Below are 21788 nucleotides of genomic sequence, written 5' to 3' on the forward strand. Positions count from 1 at the left end.
CGGTGTTCCGGGCATGCCCCACCGGGAGGAGGCCCCGGGAAAGATCCAGGACACGCTGGAGGGACTATGTCTCTCAGCTGGCCTGGGAACTCCTTGGGGTCCCACCGGAGGAGCTGGAGGACGTGTCTTGTGTGAGGGAAGTCTGGGAGTCCCTGCTTAGACTGCTGCCCCTGCGACACGGCCCCGGATAAGCGGAAGAAAATGGATGGATGGAATGTTATTTTCAACATTAATAGTATTTTCTTTTATGTTACCATGTGGAGATTTATCTGTGTAATACTTAATTTGTCCAGTTATGTTACATAGTGGTCTATGCTGTTCCATTAATTCTATGTGCTCTTATACTTGTTTTGATACAGCTCTAGATCATCCTAAAGCTATTCAGGAAAGGTTCATTTCTTGAATATGTCTTTTTTAGTATCAATAATTGCTCAAATGAGTATCTAGTTTTGATATCAAATGAATATCAGTTTTAGTAGTGATTAGTATTAGATTTGTGATACTTTAGAAACCCTATTTAGAAGTACTCCCATAAAACAAAGAAAATAACACAAGTCTCTCTATCACAGTGTACAGTGTATCTTATTTCGCAGAGAGAAAGTATCAAGGGGAAAGTGCAGACTGGGCGAGTTTGGATTGATTTGTGCACACAGCTTAAGTGCATTAAAGCCTATAATCCCGGTAAATATCTCGAGGCAAGGCAAAGTCCGCCTTTTAACATCGACTAAGTGAAGTAAATAGAAGGGAATACATTTTTCAAAAGCATACTTCTGTTGAGTCAGTTATATTTAGAGATGTGGTAGTCGCGTGCGAGTGGGCTGCTAATGAGACTAGCACATTTCGGAAAAACCAAGGTATTTGGATGGTTTCGCCTGCACCCCGCCGTTTGGGGCTAACACTGGAGTTGGCTTTTAAATGCTAGAGCGTCTGTTCCCCCCTTTCCAACCCCTCACACCACGACAGATGGGAGGAATACGCTTTTACCTCCAAGGCGCTAACAGTGAAGCCACTCATTAACACTGAATTTACCACTTCGTTAGCAACGCCGCTTCCTGTAGAGAGCTACTGGCCCTGGATGTCAACTCCACCGAGCATACGTTTTTAGACTAAACAAGAGCTGGACAACGCCACAGTGCAGTCGGTGCAAAGTGTGGCTTGTATCTGGGGATTTCGCAAATATACACAGGGGAGACGAGTACTACAATACTTGGGATAAAAGCTGTTAAAGATTCAGGTTTCAGTTACTTTTGGGGTATACAGAGAAATAAATATTATATCATGTCTTACCAAAGCGATAAACCCATTTTAATGCTGCACTATCATAGACCAATATTGGTAGATGCCTATCAAGTTGGAAATCACAACATTTTAGAATCCCTGTAGTGTAAAATTGAGCAAAAAGGCAGGTCAAATTAGCTGGTGGAATTAGCTCTTTGACTGTCAGATTGTAGATCTGCTCAACTGGCTTACAGTTAATATTGAGGCTATATTTAAATGAAACAAAACTGGCGTATATCGTAACATTTCTCTATCAGTACAACTAAACATCAAGTAATTTTTATTTACAAAGCAATTAACATTGTAGGATTGTGGACCCAATCCCTACAAATCTTCATAATGTTCAAGCTTTGATTTGTGGATTTCCATTTTTGATATTTCCTCCCAAAAAAGTACATTTTCCATAAATATATATAGGTCCTTTCCCACCCACTGAGATTATGACATCATCAAACTGGCTCTGTGCACAATAGCGCCCGGCAACCTCGTATCTACTTCCTGTCCAATTGCATCTCTATGAGGTTTTTGCCAAGTCACACTAAAATGAATAAATATTTAAAGATCAGTCAGTGGACAGGGAACTGTGCATGAATGTCACTGACAACATGTTAAACACTACACAAATAAAATTAATACTTCACCAGGGAATGCTTCTGTGCTTCAAATGAGGGATGTCTGTGCCTCAGTGCTAATGCTAATGCTAATTTTGAGGTGTAATACATGTTAAAAAATGCGTCACAAACTGTACAAGTATTATACAGATAAAAATAATGGGTGGTCTTTTTTTTATTAAGTTGAATTTTAATAGGTTCTTTATTTTATGTTTTTCAATTTTAATAAAAGAGCCTATTCTAAAATGTGAATGCAACCTAATATGATTAAGTTTATGCAGCAGTCCAGAATAATGAAAAGTGTTAAAATAAAATAGCATAGTATTTTTTTATCCTCCTCTACTTTCCTTCCAAGATACCCAAAGTACTTTACAATGGATTATTTTCACCTGGTGCCACAGCTGGCTTGGAGTAGACTCACGGTAGTGTGATTGACAGTATCTCTGACCACAATTAACTGCTCATGCATCACAATCATTCTAGACAAGGTGGGTGAAGTGTCTTGCCAATGGACACAGCGGCAGTATGTGCGTGACTTACTAAAAGCCTTCCATCCAAGTACTAACCAGGATCAACTCTGCTTAGCTTTCAAGATAAAACGAGATTGAGCATTCACAATAGTATGGCCTAGGTATAGTGAAAAAACAGCCCCATCTAGTAAGCCCTGAAAGCATATAGCCCACCACCACATATCTCTGTAAGTGTGATTCCAGCAATTATACCATTATATATTTTGAAGATCTATCAGCATTTTTGTGATCATTAGGTGAAAATAAATCTTCTTTGAAAGGAAAAAGGCCAAACCTTCTACCCTGCCAGATGTTCTAATTATATTCCCCACCACATTCCCAATAAATAAAACTTAAAAACACCTAAAATGTGTATAAAGTGGACTAGTATTCCCACTTGTGCTCTGCGTATGTTTTCTGTATGTTTGTTGTGCCTGTGCTGCAGACAGATTGTGTGCTGCCAATTTGTCAGGATCCGAGTAACAGCAACCTCACGCTGGGATCTGTGTTGGCACCATCTCCGAGTGATAAGTCGCAATCTGATCTCATTGGAGGTGTACTTTGTTCCCATGGAAATTGGTCAATTTTAGCAGACGGCTGAGAACTTTAGGTGGAGAGGCAGGAAGGTTGTATCCCGGCGGTACGCGCACATAATTAAGCCTCCTCGCTGGGGCATTCGGGGCTAACAGCAGGCTTTGTTGTGAATGGAGGTGGCGAAAGAGGGTGTGGAGAAATCATAATGCAACACAGAACAGAAGCAGACCAATTTTACCGAGCAGTGGGAATTGGACGGAAACCATTTTTAAAGCAGGGCCACGTTGTTAGTGCGAATGAATAAAAAAGCACTGCATTTTATTACCTGTTGTGAGCACAGTTTCGCGTGACCATGTTTTTGTTGGACCATTTAAAGGGCTTTTTATCTATCTTTTAAAACCCTCTTGGTCATCTCTGGCACAGCGTTCCATGTTTTACAACCTTTAATGCATTATTAGACTATTTTATTTTCAACTGAGTTGTATTCATTTGAAGAGAAAGTTGGTTGGAGAGTTTTGTTGTATAATCTATGCTTATAATTGTTCAGTGCCTTCTTGGTGGAGTTTTTTGTTACCAAGCAAGTATTTATACAAGGATCAACACGATGACATTGTAAAAGTCCATTGACCAGGTAGCATGCGATAGTCCATTTATAATGAAACAAAGTCATGGGATTTGGGAAACAAATCACCAACCTTTGAGTTAGCGGTCAGAGGTCTATTTGTGGGATGACATATTGTTAACAATTAATCCACATATTGTGTAAGTGGTATTTGGAATAATAGTTAGTGGTTATTTTAGTAATAGTACACTATGCTTATTAATAAGATTATACTGTAGTACAAAGCATCTGTAGCTTCATCATTAATTAATAATTTAATTAGAAGAAAATACTAATAATAATAAATATAAACTATGATAATAAAGTAAAGGTATGTAACAATAAGGTATAAATCAGTGGTGGATCTTATCATAGTAAAGTACTGTAATTAAGTTTACATTTTTAGATATCTTTACTTTACTTAAATGGGACAAAAGCAACTTTTTTGACCCTTAAATGCCTTTTATTGTGTGTTAGGTGTCTACAAGTGTAAGTAAGTAAGTAAACTTTATGTATATAGCACCTTTCACAGATAAAATCACAAAGTGCTTTACAGAGTGCAAATAAAAATAGATAAAAATAGATAAAACAACAACAATAAATGTTCAACAGATAAAATAAGACAAAGGGTAGTAAATTAACTAAAAGCTTGTCTGAATAACAGTGTCTTCAGCTGCTTTTTAAAGGAGTCAACAGAGTCAGCCACACGAAGAGACAAGGGCAGGGCATTCCACAGTCTAGGGGCTACTGCTTGAAAGGACAGGTCTCCTCGAGTTTTAAACCAGGTCTTAGGGACCTTCAAAAGGTTTTGGCCCGAAGACCTGAGGGAGCGGCCAGAGGTGTAAGGAACCAGCATTTCTGAGATATATTCAGGGGCCTGTCCATTAAAAGCTCTAAAAGTCAAGACTAAAATTTTAAAATCAATTCTAACTTTGACAGGTAACCAGTGTAAAGAGGATAAAACCGAGTGATGTGTGCCCTTCTGTTGGTTCCTGTTAAAAGCCTTGCTGCAGCGTTCTGGACCAACTGGAGACGAGTGACTGCAGATTTGTTAAAACAAGTAAAAAGAGAATTACAATAATCTAAACGAGAAGAAATAAAAGCATGAATAATCAATTCCAGATCAGATTTAGATAACATTGCTCTCTGTTTAATGATAGATCTCAGATGGAAGAAGCAGTTTTTAACCAACTGTCTAGAATGGCTGTCCAGGGACACTGACTGGTTAAATAGAACACCAAGGTTTCTGAGGCTAGGCTGGGAAGAGGAGCCCAGAGAACCCAGGTGTTGTTTGATTAAAGGAACTTTCTTTTCAGGAGCAACGATCAGAGTTTCAGTTTTCCTATAATTTAATAGTGCAGAAAAGCTGAAATGAATCACTTAAGTAAATGCAGAGAAAAAATTATATTCATTGTGCAGTGTATTTTTTGACCCATTCAGATATTTGCATTATCTGTTACATATTTCTATCTATCATGTCACATCAAATACAGCAGAACCTCCAAACAAGGTCAAGGACTTCTGGTGCAACAATTGCCGTGGCCGCCTTTTTTTTTTTTCCTCGATAGCAATTTTGTAGTCCAAGCTCAAGGATGTACAAAGTGCCAGTGGATAAGTCAAAATACTTTTACTAAATAATTTTTGGTTGTGTTAGCCAGCACAATTCATTATGCCGATCTCCTGAATCTGAACCACTGAGAACGGCATGGTTAAGTTTTAATATCTGTGGGAATGTACCTCTGAATGTGGGGAAAATCCTGTTTGTGTGCTCCAAGCACTTCCAAGATGAGTGCTTCAGTAAACTTGACCAATACCAAGAAGTATTTGCCCAAAGACGACATTTGTTTCTTCAGTTTATGCCATAGACTGAAGAAACTGACCCCCAAATGTCATCTTTGGGCAAATACTTCTTGGTATGGACATGGTGAATATAGTGGAGCAGTAAGTCCTACTTAACACTAAAATAGCACTACATTGTTTATTAGACTGGGTTTGATTGTGCTGCTGTCTAGTGTCATAGCCATTGCTTATGATAGCATTAGCATTGGGTCTTCTGTTGACTAGTTTCAGGAGGCTGTTATCTAGTTGAAAAACATTATTTATTAACATTTATAACATTTATTTATTTGGCAAAACTCATGACAAGAAGGCTGCTCTTAGCTGACTTTAGCTTGGTGCTAGCATTAGCGTGCTATAGTGTAACTACACTGATTGCAGCCATTTCCCCTGGACTATTCTTGTACTATGATGTTAATGTGAAAGTTCCTTAGAACCTGATGATGTCTCATACCTTATGTTAAGATAAGGATTATATGACATATTTTGGTGTGGTACTGCCACAATATTAAAAGCTTTTTTGTGATTATTTTAGCTCCAATCCAGCATGTTTTAAAACTATAACGCTATCTTGTTATGTTTATGGTGTTTACTGAAATGCACTGTCCAGATCAAATAAAGCAAAGCATAAATAATCTGGTGTTTTGTTTTTGTTTTTTTAAGTGTCATTATTGTGTTAGACATAGAGACACATGATGGTCCTGCTTTCCCTCAGTGTTTGCACCCAATACGGACAAGGAATAAAAGCAAATGGTTAAAACCAGGTGACTGTTGCTTTTATAATCTCACCTTTATTTAGCTATGTTTAAGTATTGTGTTTGTCATAGCTCCAATAGCATTCTGCAGTCAGGAAAACCTGCTGACGTCCAAGAGGATCCTCAAGGATGTGAAAAAGCTCAGTCCTCACATGCAGATATCGGCTTAGTGAAATGTACCGGTATTCCTTTCAGTAATTTGTTGACTTTATTTTTGTATTTTTTAAACTTCACGTGGCTTTATCTGACAGCACTGCATTTTAATGAGAACTTTCACCATCTGCAAGTGACATCCTCATCTGGTCAGCCCATGTTTAGACAGTCTTACCCAAAGTTTAAAAAAGAAGGAACTGCAAAGCCCATCAAAATGGAGGCAACCTTTAGGAAGTATTTTGATTGTTAACAAAAATAAAAATGCAAAGAAATGTATGTACACCATAGTAGTTATATTTGAATAACATCCATGTTATATCTCAATAACAAATACAAATACAGTATTTAGATAATAAAAATAATAATAAATGTGCATAGAGTAAATCAAACAATGAACAGTAAGGATAAATATCAATTATAAAACCACACTTATATATATATATATATATATATATATATATATATATATATAAATCCTCATATTGCAGCTTACGTGGATGACATTCTGGAGCACATCCCTGTACCTGTGCCACTGTCCACTCAGCACCCACGGCCAGACAGGGCAACAGTTGTCTCTGCCTATGTGTCCCGCTTCAATCCTGCTCCAGGGCAGGTCTGAAGCCTATGTACTGTTCTGCAGGATGTCAGGACCACTCGCCCTCAAAGACTAAGGAGACCCCAACACCAGGACACAAAGCACAGCATCTGTAATGACCAAAAGTCACAAAGAAAAAGTTACATAATGTGCAATGCTATTTTAAACTTCTATTTTTATTTTTATATTGACTTTTGAGTGTGTGTGTGTGTGTGTGTGTCTGCTTGCAGTGTGTAATTTACAATAAAGGTGTGAAAATATATCACTTACTGAACCATTCCTCTCAGTCATAGTGGTCCATACTGTGCTTCATACACATTAATGACATCTTGTAGAGAATAAATATTCAGACGAACAGGCTCAAATCCTGGGTGATCCACCAGATAAGTTGGTTGATGTGGTACTTTCCCATTCTTGTCATCACCCAACAAATAATATGAAATTCAGTTTACAGAATGTTTTTCTCCAAAATGTTTACCACCAGATGGACCAACCTCGAGGATTTCTCTACAGCATAGATTTTCAACTTCTGTGGGCATTGTAGCGCAGTTTCCCAGTGTACACCTAAGATGAAGGAAGGACATTGTCAATTTGTACTACCGTATTTACTGATGTAAATTAGCCAGATGAGACAGACCACATTTGCGAGAGTGTCAAACACGCAACTAATGGTTCACCCAATACGGCCTAAGCGTGGCACGTTTGTCCAGTGTGAATTGGGACTTTGGTCAAAGCACGGCACAGTTACTCATGTACACGCACATGCACGATTTATGTTTACGATCCCTGCTCCACATTGTTGTTTAAACCATAAACTCACAGAAGAGTGAGTATCACAATAGGAATCATATCTGACTCACTGTTTAAGAGATATTCCTGCCACTCGTCTTATTTTCTCCAAAATAAACAGGCCCATGTGATGACATCACCGGGCCGTGGCTCGTTCGGTGGTGCAGGTGTGAGCGTGGCTCGTTCGGTTGTGCAGGTGTGAGCGTGGCTCGTTCGGTTGTGCAGGTTGAGCGTGGCTCGTTCGGTTGTGCAGGTTGAGCGTGGCTCGTTCGGTTGTGCAGGTTGAGCGTGGCTCGTTCGGTTGTGCAGGTTGAGCGTGGCTCGTTCGGTTGTGCAGGTTGAGCGTGGCTCGTTCGGTTGTGCAGGTTGAGAGTGGCTCGCTCGGTTGCGCAGGTTGAGTGTGGCTCGTTCAGTTGTGCAGGTTAAGCGTGGCTCGTTCAGTTGTGCAGGTGTGAGCGTGGCTCGTTCGGCGTGAATGTGGGACATAGAACTCCACACATCGTGCTTGAGCATGGCTCGGTTCAAAAGTCCTAGTGTGAGTGCGACCTAAGTAAAGATTTGAAGGCAATGCAGGTTTTAGGAAATTGCAATGTGAAGAAGCTTAGAGCTACCTGAAACTGTTTATTTGCAGAATAAATTACTTGACATGACTGTTCCTAAATATTGCAGTTGTTGCAAATACATTTACAGTAATTATGTGGTATGAAATGTGTATGCAGTGCCAGGCAGGAAAAGCATAGTAAATAATGTAGTAAACCAATCATTGAGTCATCCAGTCTTGGCTGTGGAGGATCGTCGTCTTCAGTTTCCTCTTTCTCTGGATCAGAATCAGGCTCGTAAGTCTGGATGATAATGTCTTTAGTTGTTGCCATTTTTCGACTGAAATAAGCTTTTGCTCCACTTTTAAAACACTTTCAGGGCACATGGAAAAACCATGTTTCAGAAACTACAACAATGGCTGAACGGGGTGGAGTGTGCACGCAATGCGACATGGGGGGGTGTGGTGTGAAGAAACCTATTTGCATTGAAAGAGGCTGCGCTGAAACAAGGCGCTCTGAGACGCAGCTCTAACAAGGATGGGAGAGGGACACATAAACTGCAGTTATAGTTTATTTGAACCTCAGGTACATGTTGAAAATGTTCAAAACAAATATATAGAAGCATGATATGTCTACTTTTAAGCGCATTTTATAATGGATACTTCTTAATTTGACTTCACTACATCTGAGAGACAGTATCTGTACTAGCTACTCCAATACATTTTTGAACAGGACTGAAAAGTAATAATAATAATAATAATAATAGTCTTTTTTTTTCTTTTTTTTTTTTATTGTGTGAGACCTGCTGAAAAAGGTTTATCTTTGGCACGTTCATAGTTTGAACAAAAAGAATATACAAAGAAAAGCATTTAGGAAAAAACTATCAGTTCCATTGTTTCTGTTTAACAAAATTCAAAAATTTTCTGTATCAAAAAACAACTTTATTAGATCTAAAAATCTGTGTGAAATATTTGTACTTTTTACTCTTTAAATACATTTTTAAATTGACACTTTAGATTTTTTCATGTGATACTTTGACTAGAGCTTTTTTTTTAATGTTTTTTCTGTACTTTTACTTAAGCAACAAAGTATTTCTTCCACCACTGGTAGAAATACCAAATATAAATACAAAATATGCAGTATGGACAGAACAGGTATTTTTTAAGCTTTTTAGTCAGTAAAATGTGCTCCATAAATTAAAGTGTTACCGACATTATATGTTTCTACCATGATTTCTTGTTTGGACTCTAGCTTAAAGGCGTTGTACATGATACTGTCTGTCTGAAGCTTGAAAAACAAAATTTGTTTATTTTAAATAGCTTGCAGTGGCCGAAAATGTATCTTCACTTACCTTAGGCATTTTGAGCCTCCTATATATTTACTGCAATGAGTTTATGAGTGCTTTTCCAAACTTTAAGGGGCCCAAGCGGAGTTTTGCTGTTACAGTAAAGCAAGTAAAACAACAACTACCATGCAAACAGTGTACTTCCTGATGATCAAACAATAAAATGCTTTATAATTAGATGCAAACAGAACACAGTCATCTTATTTTCACTTCAAAAGCTGCTTATCCAATATATCTGTACTGGGGTAAGATAAATTTTGCTCAAATACATGTAAAATCTGTTACTGGCTCTTTACACCACATCCAGACAATAGAGTGGAGTTTAGGGCTGACGCACAGGTCCTGCTCAGAGCATTCACACCTCCCTCCCTCCCTGAAGAACAATGCCTCGGGCCTGTCCTCAGATGAACACCAAAAGCCTTTAAATGGAACCCAGCCGCAGCCATTTGTATACAGCCGCGCTCCCGCTGCTCCCTGTGCCGACCATCCACCGCCGACCGAAGCACTTGTTAATGGCTCTGCTTCACACCCGGCCCGAAGGTGCACATTTTGGGCTTGAACAAAGGCTGTTTTGTGCCCCAATGTCCCGGGCGTGGAGAGGACAGCCGCCCCGAAGTGAGAACACCACCCAGAGTGCTTCAATCATCCACTCAGAGTAACCCAGCGGGCCCCCAACCGGAGAACAGGTGTCAACACGCCACTGTGGCACTCCCGGGACAATGGGACCAAACTATGCCCCCCATAAACCAGAGAAAGACAGAGGGGTAATGCATGTTAACAAACTTATGATGAGAAACAATCAAAATATTAAATAAATAAAAGGGAGAGTCAGCAACCTTGAGGGACCCCAATCAACACAGGTGCTGACAGATAGCAGGAGAGAAAGAGAGAGAAAAAAATAAAACAGCAGTCGCGTTTCGAGTAAATACGAGAGGGGAAAGTGGGCGACCTTGAGGGACTCTCAATCAACACAGGTGCTTTATGAAGAATGATAGATGAAAAGAGAGATAGAGAGCAATCTGGGGTTGTTTGGTTTGTCCTGGTTTAGACCTGGTTTAGGCTGTGACTTGAGGGTCAGTTCACACACATTCGCCACACAAAAATTCTGACTAAACAAGATCTAAACCTAAAACTAAGCCTGGAATAGATCAGGACTAAACTAGAAGAGGGTCAAAACAAGTCCATATCACATCTAAAATGGTTTCAATTTAGCAATCATTAACGACAATTCTAAATTTAAAAAGTATTTTTCCTGAATACCTTAAGGAGTTCCTGTAGGTACTGAGGAACTCGTTTAGTGCACAGGTAGGTAATTATGAGCAAAAACCCAGATGTTAGTTAGTAATACAGATAGTCATTTAATCAAATATTGAGCTAGTTTCAGGGCTAGTTTGTGTGAAATGAAGGATCCGGACAAAGCAGTGGAGCGACAGCGGCTAAGGCAGCTAGGAGCCTGTCTGGTCTGTCACCTGTGTGTTTATGAAGCAACAGAATGAAAGGAATAATGGGACTATTTCACATGTGTGGAGGAAAATGTGGTCTTTGTGGAGCTACTCCGCTTCAGGGAAATACAGGACATTTCTACAGGAAAGACGCCGTTTTCATTTACATTTGTGAGAGGGGAGTATGAGCGCTGTTCTAACCCAGGGCTGTGTTTAAGGTGAGGTTTGTGGCATATGAGGCATTATTCGGAGTACATTTTGTGTAGTAAGTGCATCACACATATGTAGACCTATCATTTATCACTCATATGGTTTCTAGATGCATAATGATAATTACATAGATAACAATGAGGTGTAGAAGGAAACAAATTTGTGAAGAAACAAATGTCCCACTAACTAGTCTTGTTTGTACAAAAAGAGTGTCAAATACAGTCCAAAATATTCATAAACTATAACTCTAGGCTTCTCTAATTTTACTCCAAATGTCTCAGTATATATACATTTAATATCAGTAAAAATGAATATACTAATCTGCAATGCAGTTTGGATAAAAAGTGGTGTTATTAAAGTGTTATTGACTAAATATTGATATTGTCCACCCCAAGTCCGCTTGCCTACCCATAAACGTCACTATGCCCTACTGACGTTGGACCATCCAAAAGGTTAACCAGTGCTTAAGTGACAACTCTGCACAGCCGTAATAATGTTGAAAATGTTGACACTGCCAACAAAGATGACTCCTCCAGTGCGCGACATGATGTTAAATATTCCGCAACTTAGACTATCATTCCAGCTACACCAGGCTCCAAGCTGCTAGCGTCACGGCACAGCAGAGGTAGGCTATAATGAGGCAAACGGCCCTGAAAAAGACACTTTCCCTCCAAATGTAAAACAGCTGAAGACAAGAACAACTTCAACAAAAGACAATTCTCAACAATATGTAGCAATAATTTCAAGCGGGAGAGGCATTTCCATAGCGATTGTATGATGTATCATTTAGACAGGCATAATCAGGTGAAAAGATGTTCCGCAGTGCTTTATATGCAGGGAGAGTGGGTGTCTGTTCCCTCCAGAGCACGATCATTATTCATACTGACAGCTGCAGAAACTTATGAGAGATATCAAAGGTCTCGCGGTTGTGGTTTGGAGGAGCAGACAGGAGCATGGCCCGGTCCGAAGGTCTGTGCACGAACTGCCAAAACGTGTAACAATCAACAAACGAGGCTACTGCTGTCTGGAGTGCAACTGCTGTATGTAATACTATGGAACGTTTAGTTAAAGTGCAACAGAGGAAATACATGGTTCAGATTGTGATTTATAAACTTTTTCAATCTAGAATTACAACAGAAAATACAAAATAGACACAAGAGCTAAAACCAGAACCAGCAATAACAAATTTATATAAAGGTACACTGTCTACTTTTTCTGGTGGTGAGTTCACATTCTGCTATCTCAAAGACAATCGTGATGCCACAAGACCAAATTACAGGTCAGAAATGTGATGAGGCACCCAGCTCTTTGTAATAATTTGAAAGATATATAATTTGTAATTGATATATATATATATATATATATATATATATATATATATATATATATATATATATATATATATATATATATATATATATATATATATATATTTTTTTTTTTTTTTTTTTTTTAATGCCAATGAAATTCTCACTTGGATTTTTTTTTTACTTTAAAAAAAAAAAAGCATGTTTGAATTGTTTTTATTCAAAATTTTAGTTGATGAGTTTATAAGTATACAGCGGTCCCTGACTTATCGCGGGAGTTACGTTCTAAAAATAACCCGCAATAGGCGAAATCTGTGAACATTTTCTCACATTTCTCTCTTGCATAAACACTCTTCAAGTTCAAATCTTCATGGGCGTCTTTGTCGGTGCAGAACGTTTCATCGACATTGTGGTTTTTGTTGGGGAAAAAAACTTGCAAACATACAGCACTTCAGAGTCACACTGCGATCCAACATTTATGTAAATTTGTCTGAACACATTCTGTACTGTACAGGAGACATGGCACAGAGGAGACTGATGGACAGTGGTCTACAGTCAAACAGCCAATCAGGACGCAGAACACAATGCATGTTCATACGCTGTAAAAACAAGCATGAAAAATTGCACACAAAAAATCAGCAAAACAGCGAGACTGTGAAAGGTGAGACACGATATAGTGAGGGACAAGTGCACCCTTTTTAATGTGTTTACATTTAAAATAAATAAATTAATTAAACATTTAACACAAATATTTTCAAGTCCTCAAATTCAAGTCGAAATTCAGGCTGTAAAATTTGTTGTGAAAAAATGCACAGGAAAGATCCAAGATAGCAAGGCATAAGTGTCAATAATATCAATTGTGTGTGACTGAGGAGGATAAAGACAGGCTTTTTCCTATTGGTCTTTCTCTTATGTGGGTGGGGCTTATAGAAGAATCAAGAGATTAAGTTTTGATTACGCTCATTCTGACCAATCTGGTTCCCTGTAGTATTACCTGGTTGTTACTACGTTAGATTGACTTAGAATTGATTGCTTAGACCTTGGCATCTTGGATCGTTGCTGTGAAAATTTTCACTGCAATTTTCACAAGCTGGATTTTGACTGTCAAATTTGAGGACTTGAAAATATATGTGCTAAATATTTAAAAGGTGACCATTTTATTTAGCATTTTTGAACACATTGAAAATGTATACTTAAAATTTCAGCAAGTAAAATTGATAATAAAAATAATTCAAACTTTTTTTTTCAAAGTGAGAAATAAAAAATCTGATGAAAACAAATTATCTTCCATATAAAAGACATGTTAATCAACACCTAATAGAACAAAAGAGTGATAGATGACAGGTACTGCCGCTGTGTAGTTGGGCAAGACATACCATACCCTTATAGGCACTTTTCACAACTTTCAGAGGCCAGAGAGAGTTTTGCCGTCATGATAATGCTAATAACAACAAGCATGCTAACTGTGCACTTTCTGATTATCAGACAGTAAAAGGCTTTATAATTGCAGAGAGTACACACTAGATTTTTTTGTACCTTAAGAACTGCTTATACAATATATCTGCACTGGGACAAATTTGGTGAAAATATGTGCAAATAAAATCAGGTACAGGGCCTTTAAAGAAAAACAAAATTGGGCTATAAACCAGGATTCAGTTAGTCTGAAGTCTGAAACATGACTAATGAGACTAACTAATAATAACTAAAATTAATGGTAATGAAAATGAAAACTATTCAAATCAGGATCAGCATTCTGAATTCATTTTGCAATGTGAAATGGACAGGGTAAAGTGTTTCAAACTCAACTAAGCTGTCTTGGCATTGGCACTTTCACTGCAGCAATTACAACACATTGCAGCAACTATTTAATTTCCTTTAGGTCAAGCAGCAAGTTTGGCTGTGCAGAAACCCTACATTTTTCTTTTGGTGAAGCATGGAAATCTACTCCTACACACAGCGGAAAAATTAGATGTGGCAACTGATCTAACCTCAGTGGAGAAGACAACACAATGACCAGAAGGCGTTTGGCAGCCCAAAGCACAAAAACTGTTCAAAAATATTTTACAACCAGTGGGGAATCTGAAGTTAGACCAGCGCTTCTGTGAGGATAGCAAAAGTGACCCAAGTTCTAAAGAGCAAGCTTACCAAAAAATCTCCTTTATTAAGAAACGCATCAACAATACCCTGGCAAACTAATATTGACAATGTGAACGAGCTGAAGAAGCGCTCTGCAAATAGGAAGATATGGGAGGACTAAAAGGGCAATGCTAATTTTACAGTAAAGCTAAAAGTGTTTTTTTCAGAGAGTGGTGGGAATCAAAGATAGGCATAGACAGAAAAGTAGAGGAGGACCATGTAAAAAGCAAAGTAATCAATTCTTAAAAGTTCATAAAAAAGGTGATGTCATGTTCTGTCATGTTTAAGTATGTTTGTTTATTCGAGTCCAAGTGTATGGCTTTGAACTATAGAACACAGCAACAAGCAGCCATTTAAGAAAGTTCTCAAAAGGGCAGATTGTGATAAAACAGCAATGTTATGACACAGTGATTCTGGTGGTCATAAGTGTCTTGCCCAAGGACACCATGACACTATGAAGGGCTGGAAGCAGAATTTGAAGAATCACCAACCCACCTTTGAAACAGTCTGTACTATTTGCTAGGAAGAGATTCATTTTGTTCATGATTATGATTAACAAAGCCAAAAGGATTCTGTTTGTTTTCATGGCTATGCTGCTTTTAATGTTCTAGGGTATAACATTAAATGCATCCCTCATGCATTAATGAAATAGACAAAAAAAACAAAACAAAAAAACACTCGAAAACATGTAGTGTTACTGTTTGAGGAATTGGCTCTCCACAGATCAGACCTGCAACTTAATCTGGTGGCTTGTCTCAATAGAGATATGTATACTTTGAATGGCACAACATCTTCATGGATACAAGCAGCTGGTGGGAAAAGTTCCATAGAGCATTTTTTTAATTTTAACTTTTAGCTTAGATAGAATAGTACTTGTTAAAATATTTTACCAACACAAAAAGCGTATGTACCAAACTGAGTCTTAAGTTTCCAACTAATCAGCTGGTCTTGCACGAAGCTACAGTTACAAGCCTCTACTTTAGCATTACCACAAACTATAAAATCCCCTTTGTATCTTAAATTGACCTTTTCACCAAACTAATCTACTAAAACTAAGAACCCAGCAGCAACAATAGTCAAACAGCAAACATAAGGCGAGAGTCACCACTAAAGGAGAAACATGGAAGCCTTTCACTGGATGTCTTTGTCTGCCTTTTATCCCACTGAGTTCTGTCACCCAGAGGTCATTTCCATAATAATAGACCCTATTCTTCCTAATGGGATTTGGGCTGTGATTATATATGCTGGAGTCCTGCACAGACACTATCCAGTCTGTCATCTTGAACTGCACAAATGTAATCACGCCAATCCTTTGATAACTAAACAATGTAATTTACTGCCTGAGCGGAAACATACCCGCGTGCTATATGAGCTATTACACACGAAAGGCAAATATGCAAGAGACATCGGAGGTTGGAGTTGCAAGGTAAACAGTGTCTTCTTTAGTGAGGACAATATAAATGCTAATGCGAGTCTTAACAAGGAGGTTATAAAGAGCAAACAGACGCGGAATGGCAAAGGCGCGGCTGTCCGGGGGTAACAAATCTACTTCTATGGAGCCTAATTAAAACATGATTACAGTAGAATGTGCATCTGCGAGGACATAAGAGGAAGGCAATGCTGTGCTGGTGGTCCTACAAAAGAATGTATATGACAGCAAATATCACAGAGAGTACACACATAAAATAGAAGAACAAATGTTTTTTGTGTTAAGAGATTATTTCTTTGTTATTGGTATTAAAGGGCCAATATTAGGCTATTTTCTGATCTTTGTTATAATATTGTTTCCTCATTATAAACATACATGGAGCTGTGTTTTGTTTCATTCACACATGTTTAACACACAAACTCTCTTCTCTCAAACAGAAAATATTCTGTTCCACCTTGTAATGTCATGTAGTAATACAAGAAGTGCTGCACTGTCTTTTTAAACTCTATGCACCTTCACTATAATCATTTAGATCATTTCAGCCCTGAAACTACCAATTTCGACTGAACTAAAGGTAAAAAGGTAGCTGTTAACTTGGAAACTACATTGCCATGACAAGGTGGGACAGACCATTGGTTCTGTTTGAGCTTTGGAGATGTAGACAGACAAATAATAAAGGATTGCTCAGACATGTTTGCATGAAACAAAACATAACTCCAGGTATGTTTTTGATGAGGTAACAATGTTATGACATGGCTTAAAGCTCACAAGAGTTTGTGTAATATAGAACCTTTAAGTTTGCAATTTTATGTCTTGGTTGGACACAGGCAGTAGATATAACATATGTAGAGGTAAACCCATAACTGTCACCTAGCAACCACTGTTAACAAGGGCCAAAACATGTCTAAGTTACCCAAAGGTGTGATTATAACAACAAAAAAGACAACAACACTTTTATTAAATTATTACATTTTTTTTAATCTGTCAAAAAATATGTCGTGTGTACGTACGTGACCCTGTATTTTAAATGCAGTATTTGGCGTTAATTCCATTGGTAGAGGTATTACAGTTTAGAACTCACCACCTAAATTTTTCCACAAACTGCCACTTCACTTAGCTCATGTAAAACTATGATAAATATTTACCACAGGTTCTAATAATGAAAAAACAGACATTTTGTAATTTTCAAAAGTACCTTAGGATATAAGCAACATGAATTGGCATTTGTCCCCTCAGATCTGATTTGTTACTTGGCCTAACAGCTCCACTTACATGTCTCCATGGAGATAAATAAATGTAATGCCATACTGCGGAACATTCCCAGCAAAGCAATAACACTTTACTGCAGAAGACTATCTCTGGAAAACAATAGCATCAAGTTCAGTGTTTCACATTTATATACTCTATGGTAATAATAACATTTAATAAAAGTCACCATCCTAACTGCCCATAAACAAAAACGCCCATCTCCTCTGCATATTTATAACAGATTAGAGCGTATGTATATCAGGGCCGCTCATGCATATGGTTATGAAGGAGCAAAGCAGGGAATGGAAATGTGCCATTTGAAGGAGGCGGCGCAGGTTGCCAAACGCGGCCAAGTGGCTTTAGCTGGTGCGGGTTTGTTTGGCTCTCAGTGCTGGAGAAGAGAAGTCTAAACAGGAGGATATGAGCTTTGGGAGAGCCAGATGCCCCCATTAGAACTCATCATGAGGATCACAAGAATGGGAAATCACAAACTCTTTAACTGCACAGCAATGACAATTGAGAGAACATCCTCGTCCAATTGCTTTTGTTCATTTGCAAAGGTATATAGTTTGGCCACAGTGTCACATTGAGGCAAGCAAGCTATTTGGTCAAGGTTCTTATTTTTAAACAATGTCGCAAGATTCTCAAAGACCACACCAAGAGCCACCTCAGAAAAAATCGTTTTTCATGTACCACTTGTACCACTTGTACCACTTACAACTTTCACAGTGCCTAATCTCATTTGATCTCAGAAGCTAAGGAAGGTTGGATGATGGTTGGAAGACTTGGATGGGAGACTGGTGGAAATACCAGGTGGCCAGCAGTGGTCTTTATATTCAAAGTCCAAATTCAAAATTCGGCTTACCGTAAAAATGAAAACTAGCCCAACATGTATAAAACAAAAAACAACCAAAAGTTAATCAACCTTTAGTATTTAAAATGGGACGAAACACCTAAACTCCGCCAAGTGCCATATTGCAAATAAAGGTGCCAACTTGGGCAGTACCTGGAGGACTAAAGAAAGTGAGGGAGGTAGTCTGGGCATATAAGGAACAGTGTGATGGTCTAACAGGCATGTACACTTCAAATTCTGCCCCGTCAGTCAGGTGTTTGTATCAGAAACACCTGGCTCAGGACAATCCTCCATGATGTCACATAGTACTTGAAATTGCAGTGGCTACTAGAGGCAGTACACACACAGTGTTTGGCTGTTTTTGAACACAAAGCTGCAAATTTACCTAGTTTGCACTAAAATTTGCACTGATTTTTTCACAAAATCTAAACACAATATACACGTTTAGTGGCAAAACAAAATTAGCACTACAGATTTTTCATTATTTTACCAATCAGCATCTTCATTGTGAGAATACCCAGATTAAAAGGGTCACATGCCTGAGAAAGTGTTCCATCGCCTCCGCCTTTGCCTTTAAGACCCAGTCAAGTTTTAAACACTCAAAGACCCGGCAAATCCCCATCAGACAGCACTGGCTTTAATCCCGTTAATTTTCAGCACTATTGTTTAAAAGCTTTAAAGTTTATATCGTTTAATCCCCGCTGCATCTCCACGGACAGCGAACGGACAGCGGTGTATTATCTAGTCGAGAATTCCTGCTAGGTTTTAGCTGTGAAGTCTTGTTTGATGTTCCTACCTGCTACGGAACATGACTGCAACCTTAACCCAACTGTCACTGCCTCCCTGTCCCCTTTTATCACCCCTGATGTTCCCTCTTCACCTTTTTCATCAGTAAATCCGCCATCACAGCCTTCGCTCTGGTGTTTTGGAGAAAGGAGAGGGAGGGAGGGGCGGGCGCAGAAGTTTGTAGTGCATTGGACCCTGACTGATACAGATGACTGTTTTGCCAGTGTCAATAGTGTGGAGAGTCTGGTTCACAAAGCACTTTTGTCATGCCATTGAATTCTGATGGGTTTTTCAGTGAAATCACATATTTTCTGTTTAAATGAATGAATGTAATCATTTAATGTAAGGTATTTTTGTTTGCAGCAATAGCATAAACAATTAAAAAACAAACCAGTAGGTGCATATGACAGGTTAGACTCATTACTCATTTCACTAAAACATAGTAAACTTTTTTTTTTTGTGGTGATGTTTATAATTGTATCTTATCGAACAGGGACAACAGTAAAAGTAGTTTCATAACTCTTAGCTAGCAATCATAATGTTACCAATGGTCAGTACATTTAAAATTGCATAATTGTTATGACAAGACTAATAAAAGACCTGCATAAACCCTGCATTTGGATACAATGTTGATGATATCAGTAGAGCTATTCTGTTTTAGAACTCACAGCTACTCCCTATACTATTGTACTTTTCTTCTCAACTTTTTCTTTTTCACAAACTGCAACTTGTATGTTAAACCGTCATGACAAATATTTACCACAGGGACTCTTCCATCACACCACGTAATACTCAGAAAAACTTGAAAACCAAATGCACTTAAAATTTCCAGCACTCTATTACATATTACCGTTCACTGTGCTCCTCAGCAAGACACTCCATGTTCATCCATTGTATTGTATTTGTTAAGCACTAAATTTGTAAGGTGCACTGTAACCCTTCTGGTGAATGTTCCATCGTATGGCATTACACTAAATTATCTGAAAATGTTCAACAATACCTTGAAAATCATCTATTCTACTGTGAGTGGATCTGATCTGTTCTCATGAAGATGCATTTCCACTGGGACTGGGCAATTAACTCAAACATGTCATGTAATTTTTTATTTATTTTTTTTTTAAATCAAAATGTCCACAGCCAATCCTCTGTCAGTAAAAGAACGTGGTTTGGAGCAGATGGAAGACTTTGGGGGAAGCAATTTGATTATTTTTGGGTTTAATGGCATATATTACAAGTCTATATTGTTCATGTACATGAAATCAATACAATGAATACCAAGAACCACTTTGTTTTTGAAAAAAAAAAAAAATCTGAAATTGAAATTGATCAAAATGAGAAGAAAAAAAATCATCAACATTCCAAATCCCAAAAATCCAAAGAGCACCTTTATCTCACAATTAGCATAAACCTATCCAGACGATGCAATGTTATAAAAATATCCTATGATAAAAGTCACAACAAAACATTGTATATTTCTGTGATATAACCAGAAGCCATTTTTATCTTGTGGATGAGTTTAAAGGGCTAAAATAAGCAGCGCTGTGATCACATGGGGTCAAAGACATGATAAGAATGAGCTGCTTCTGACAAGACAATGCCAAAACTGTGGCTGTCAAAAAGTCATGAAGAATCCAGCAGCTAGCTAGCAGAAGTCCATTTATCCCCAAAAGTGGACAGCTGTGGTGGAATAGCCTTGACAGCTCTGGGATCTCCCCCCATCATCACTCCATGTCCCAGGCATCCCTGAGTCTGACAATTATTCAACTCTGGTTGTCAATTGAGGCTTATACGATCAATGTATCACAGTGAAGTGAAAGGGAAATGTACATTAAAAAAAATAAATTATACTGATAGATAGTTTTGCTTTATTTACTTAAATTTTTGTGTAATTGTCATTGTTCCTCTTACGTAATGTGGACTATGTAACTTTTCTGGTGGAGGGTCTGTCACCTGCTTTTAGTTTTACCTGGAATGTCCCACAGTATAGCACTAAATGTGTCTATCTTCATGCAGACAAGCAGGTGATGCCACCAGGTCTAGTAATGGTGCCACAAATTTAACAGTAAACTCATAGAAACTGTAAATAGAACTTTGAGTCAGTGCTGGTCAAAAGCTCTTAAAGGTCATTTTTGCAGACCATATCTCCTTTAAGATATTCCATAAAATCAGATCATAATTACAACATAGGCCTATACTATACTTGCAATGACATATTGTTTTGTGATTGATATACTGTCCCTTTAGCATTGGTAATTCCAACCATTCAAATTGTGATTCCGATTCCATTGTGATATATCTTGCAGCTCTACCACTAATACCACTGCTCTGGAACTGTCAATTGTGTCATCCACGATCAATGCGCAGACAAGCCCTCGTCATTAACATGTGAGCGTCACCCTATCAAATAAATCAAAGGGTTGCACGCACAAGAAAAGGAGCTAATATTTCCTCAAAAGCCCTGCTCGGAGGCGTCATGGAGGGATGCAAATTGCCTCCCCGGAGACCTGAGGGGCCTGGAGGAGGACGCGCTGGGAGCCAACAGGGAGGTAATGAGTCTAATGGTAAATGTATACAAGAGGAGTTCTGCAGTCCTGTACACTGTAAAAGCAACACTATGATTTTACATTGAGATATGAGACAGGTGTGACTAGTAGAGTCACATAGGTCATATAATGGTTTGGTCTATTGTGTTTATTCATGTTCAATTTGTTAGAATTTAATCATCATTTGTTTAGCTTGGTGTGAATATCTTAAGTGACTGTGTTACTTACCTAATTTTTTTCATGTACTTGAGGAAAATTTGTCTTTCCCCAGTACATATATATTGTATAA

Source organism: Periophthalmus magnuspinnatus, chromosome 4 (genome assembly GCF_009829125.3).
Source record: "Periophthalmus magnuspinnatus isolate fPerMag1 chromosome 4, fPerMag1.2.pri, whole genome shotgun sequence".
Classification (NCBI taxonomy): Eukaryota; Metazoa; Chordata; class Actinopteri; order Gobiiformes; family Gobiidae; genus Periophthalmus; species Periophthalmus magnuspinnatus.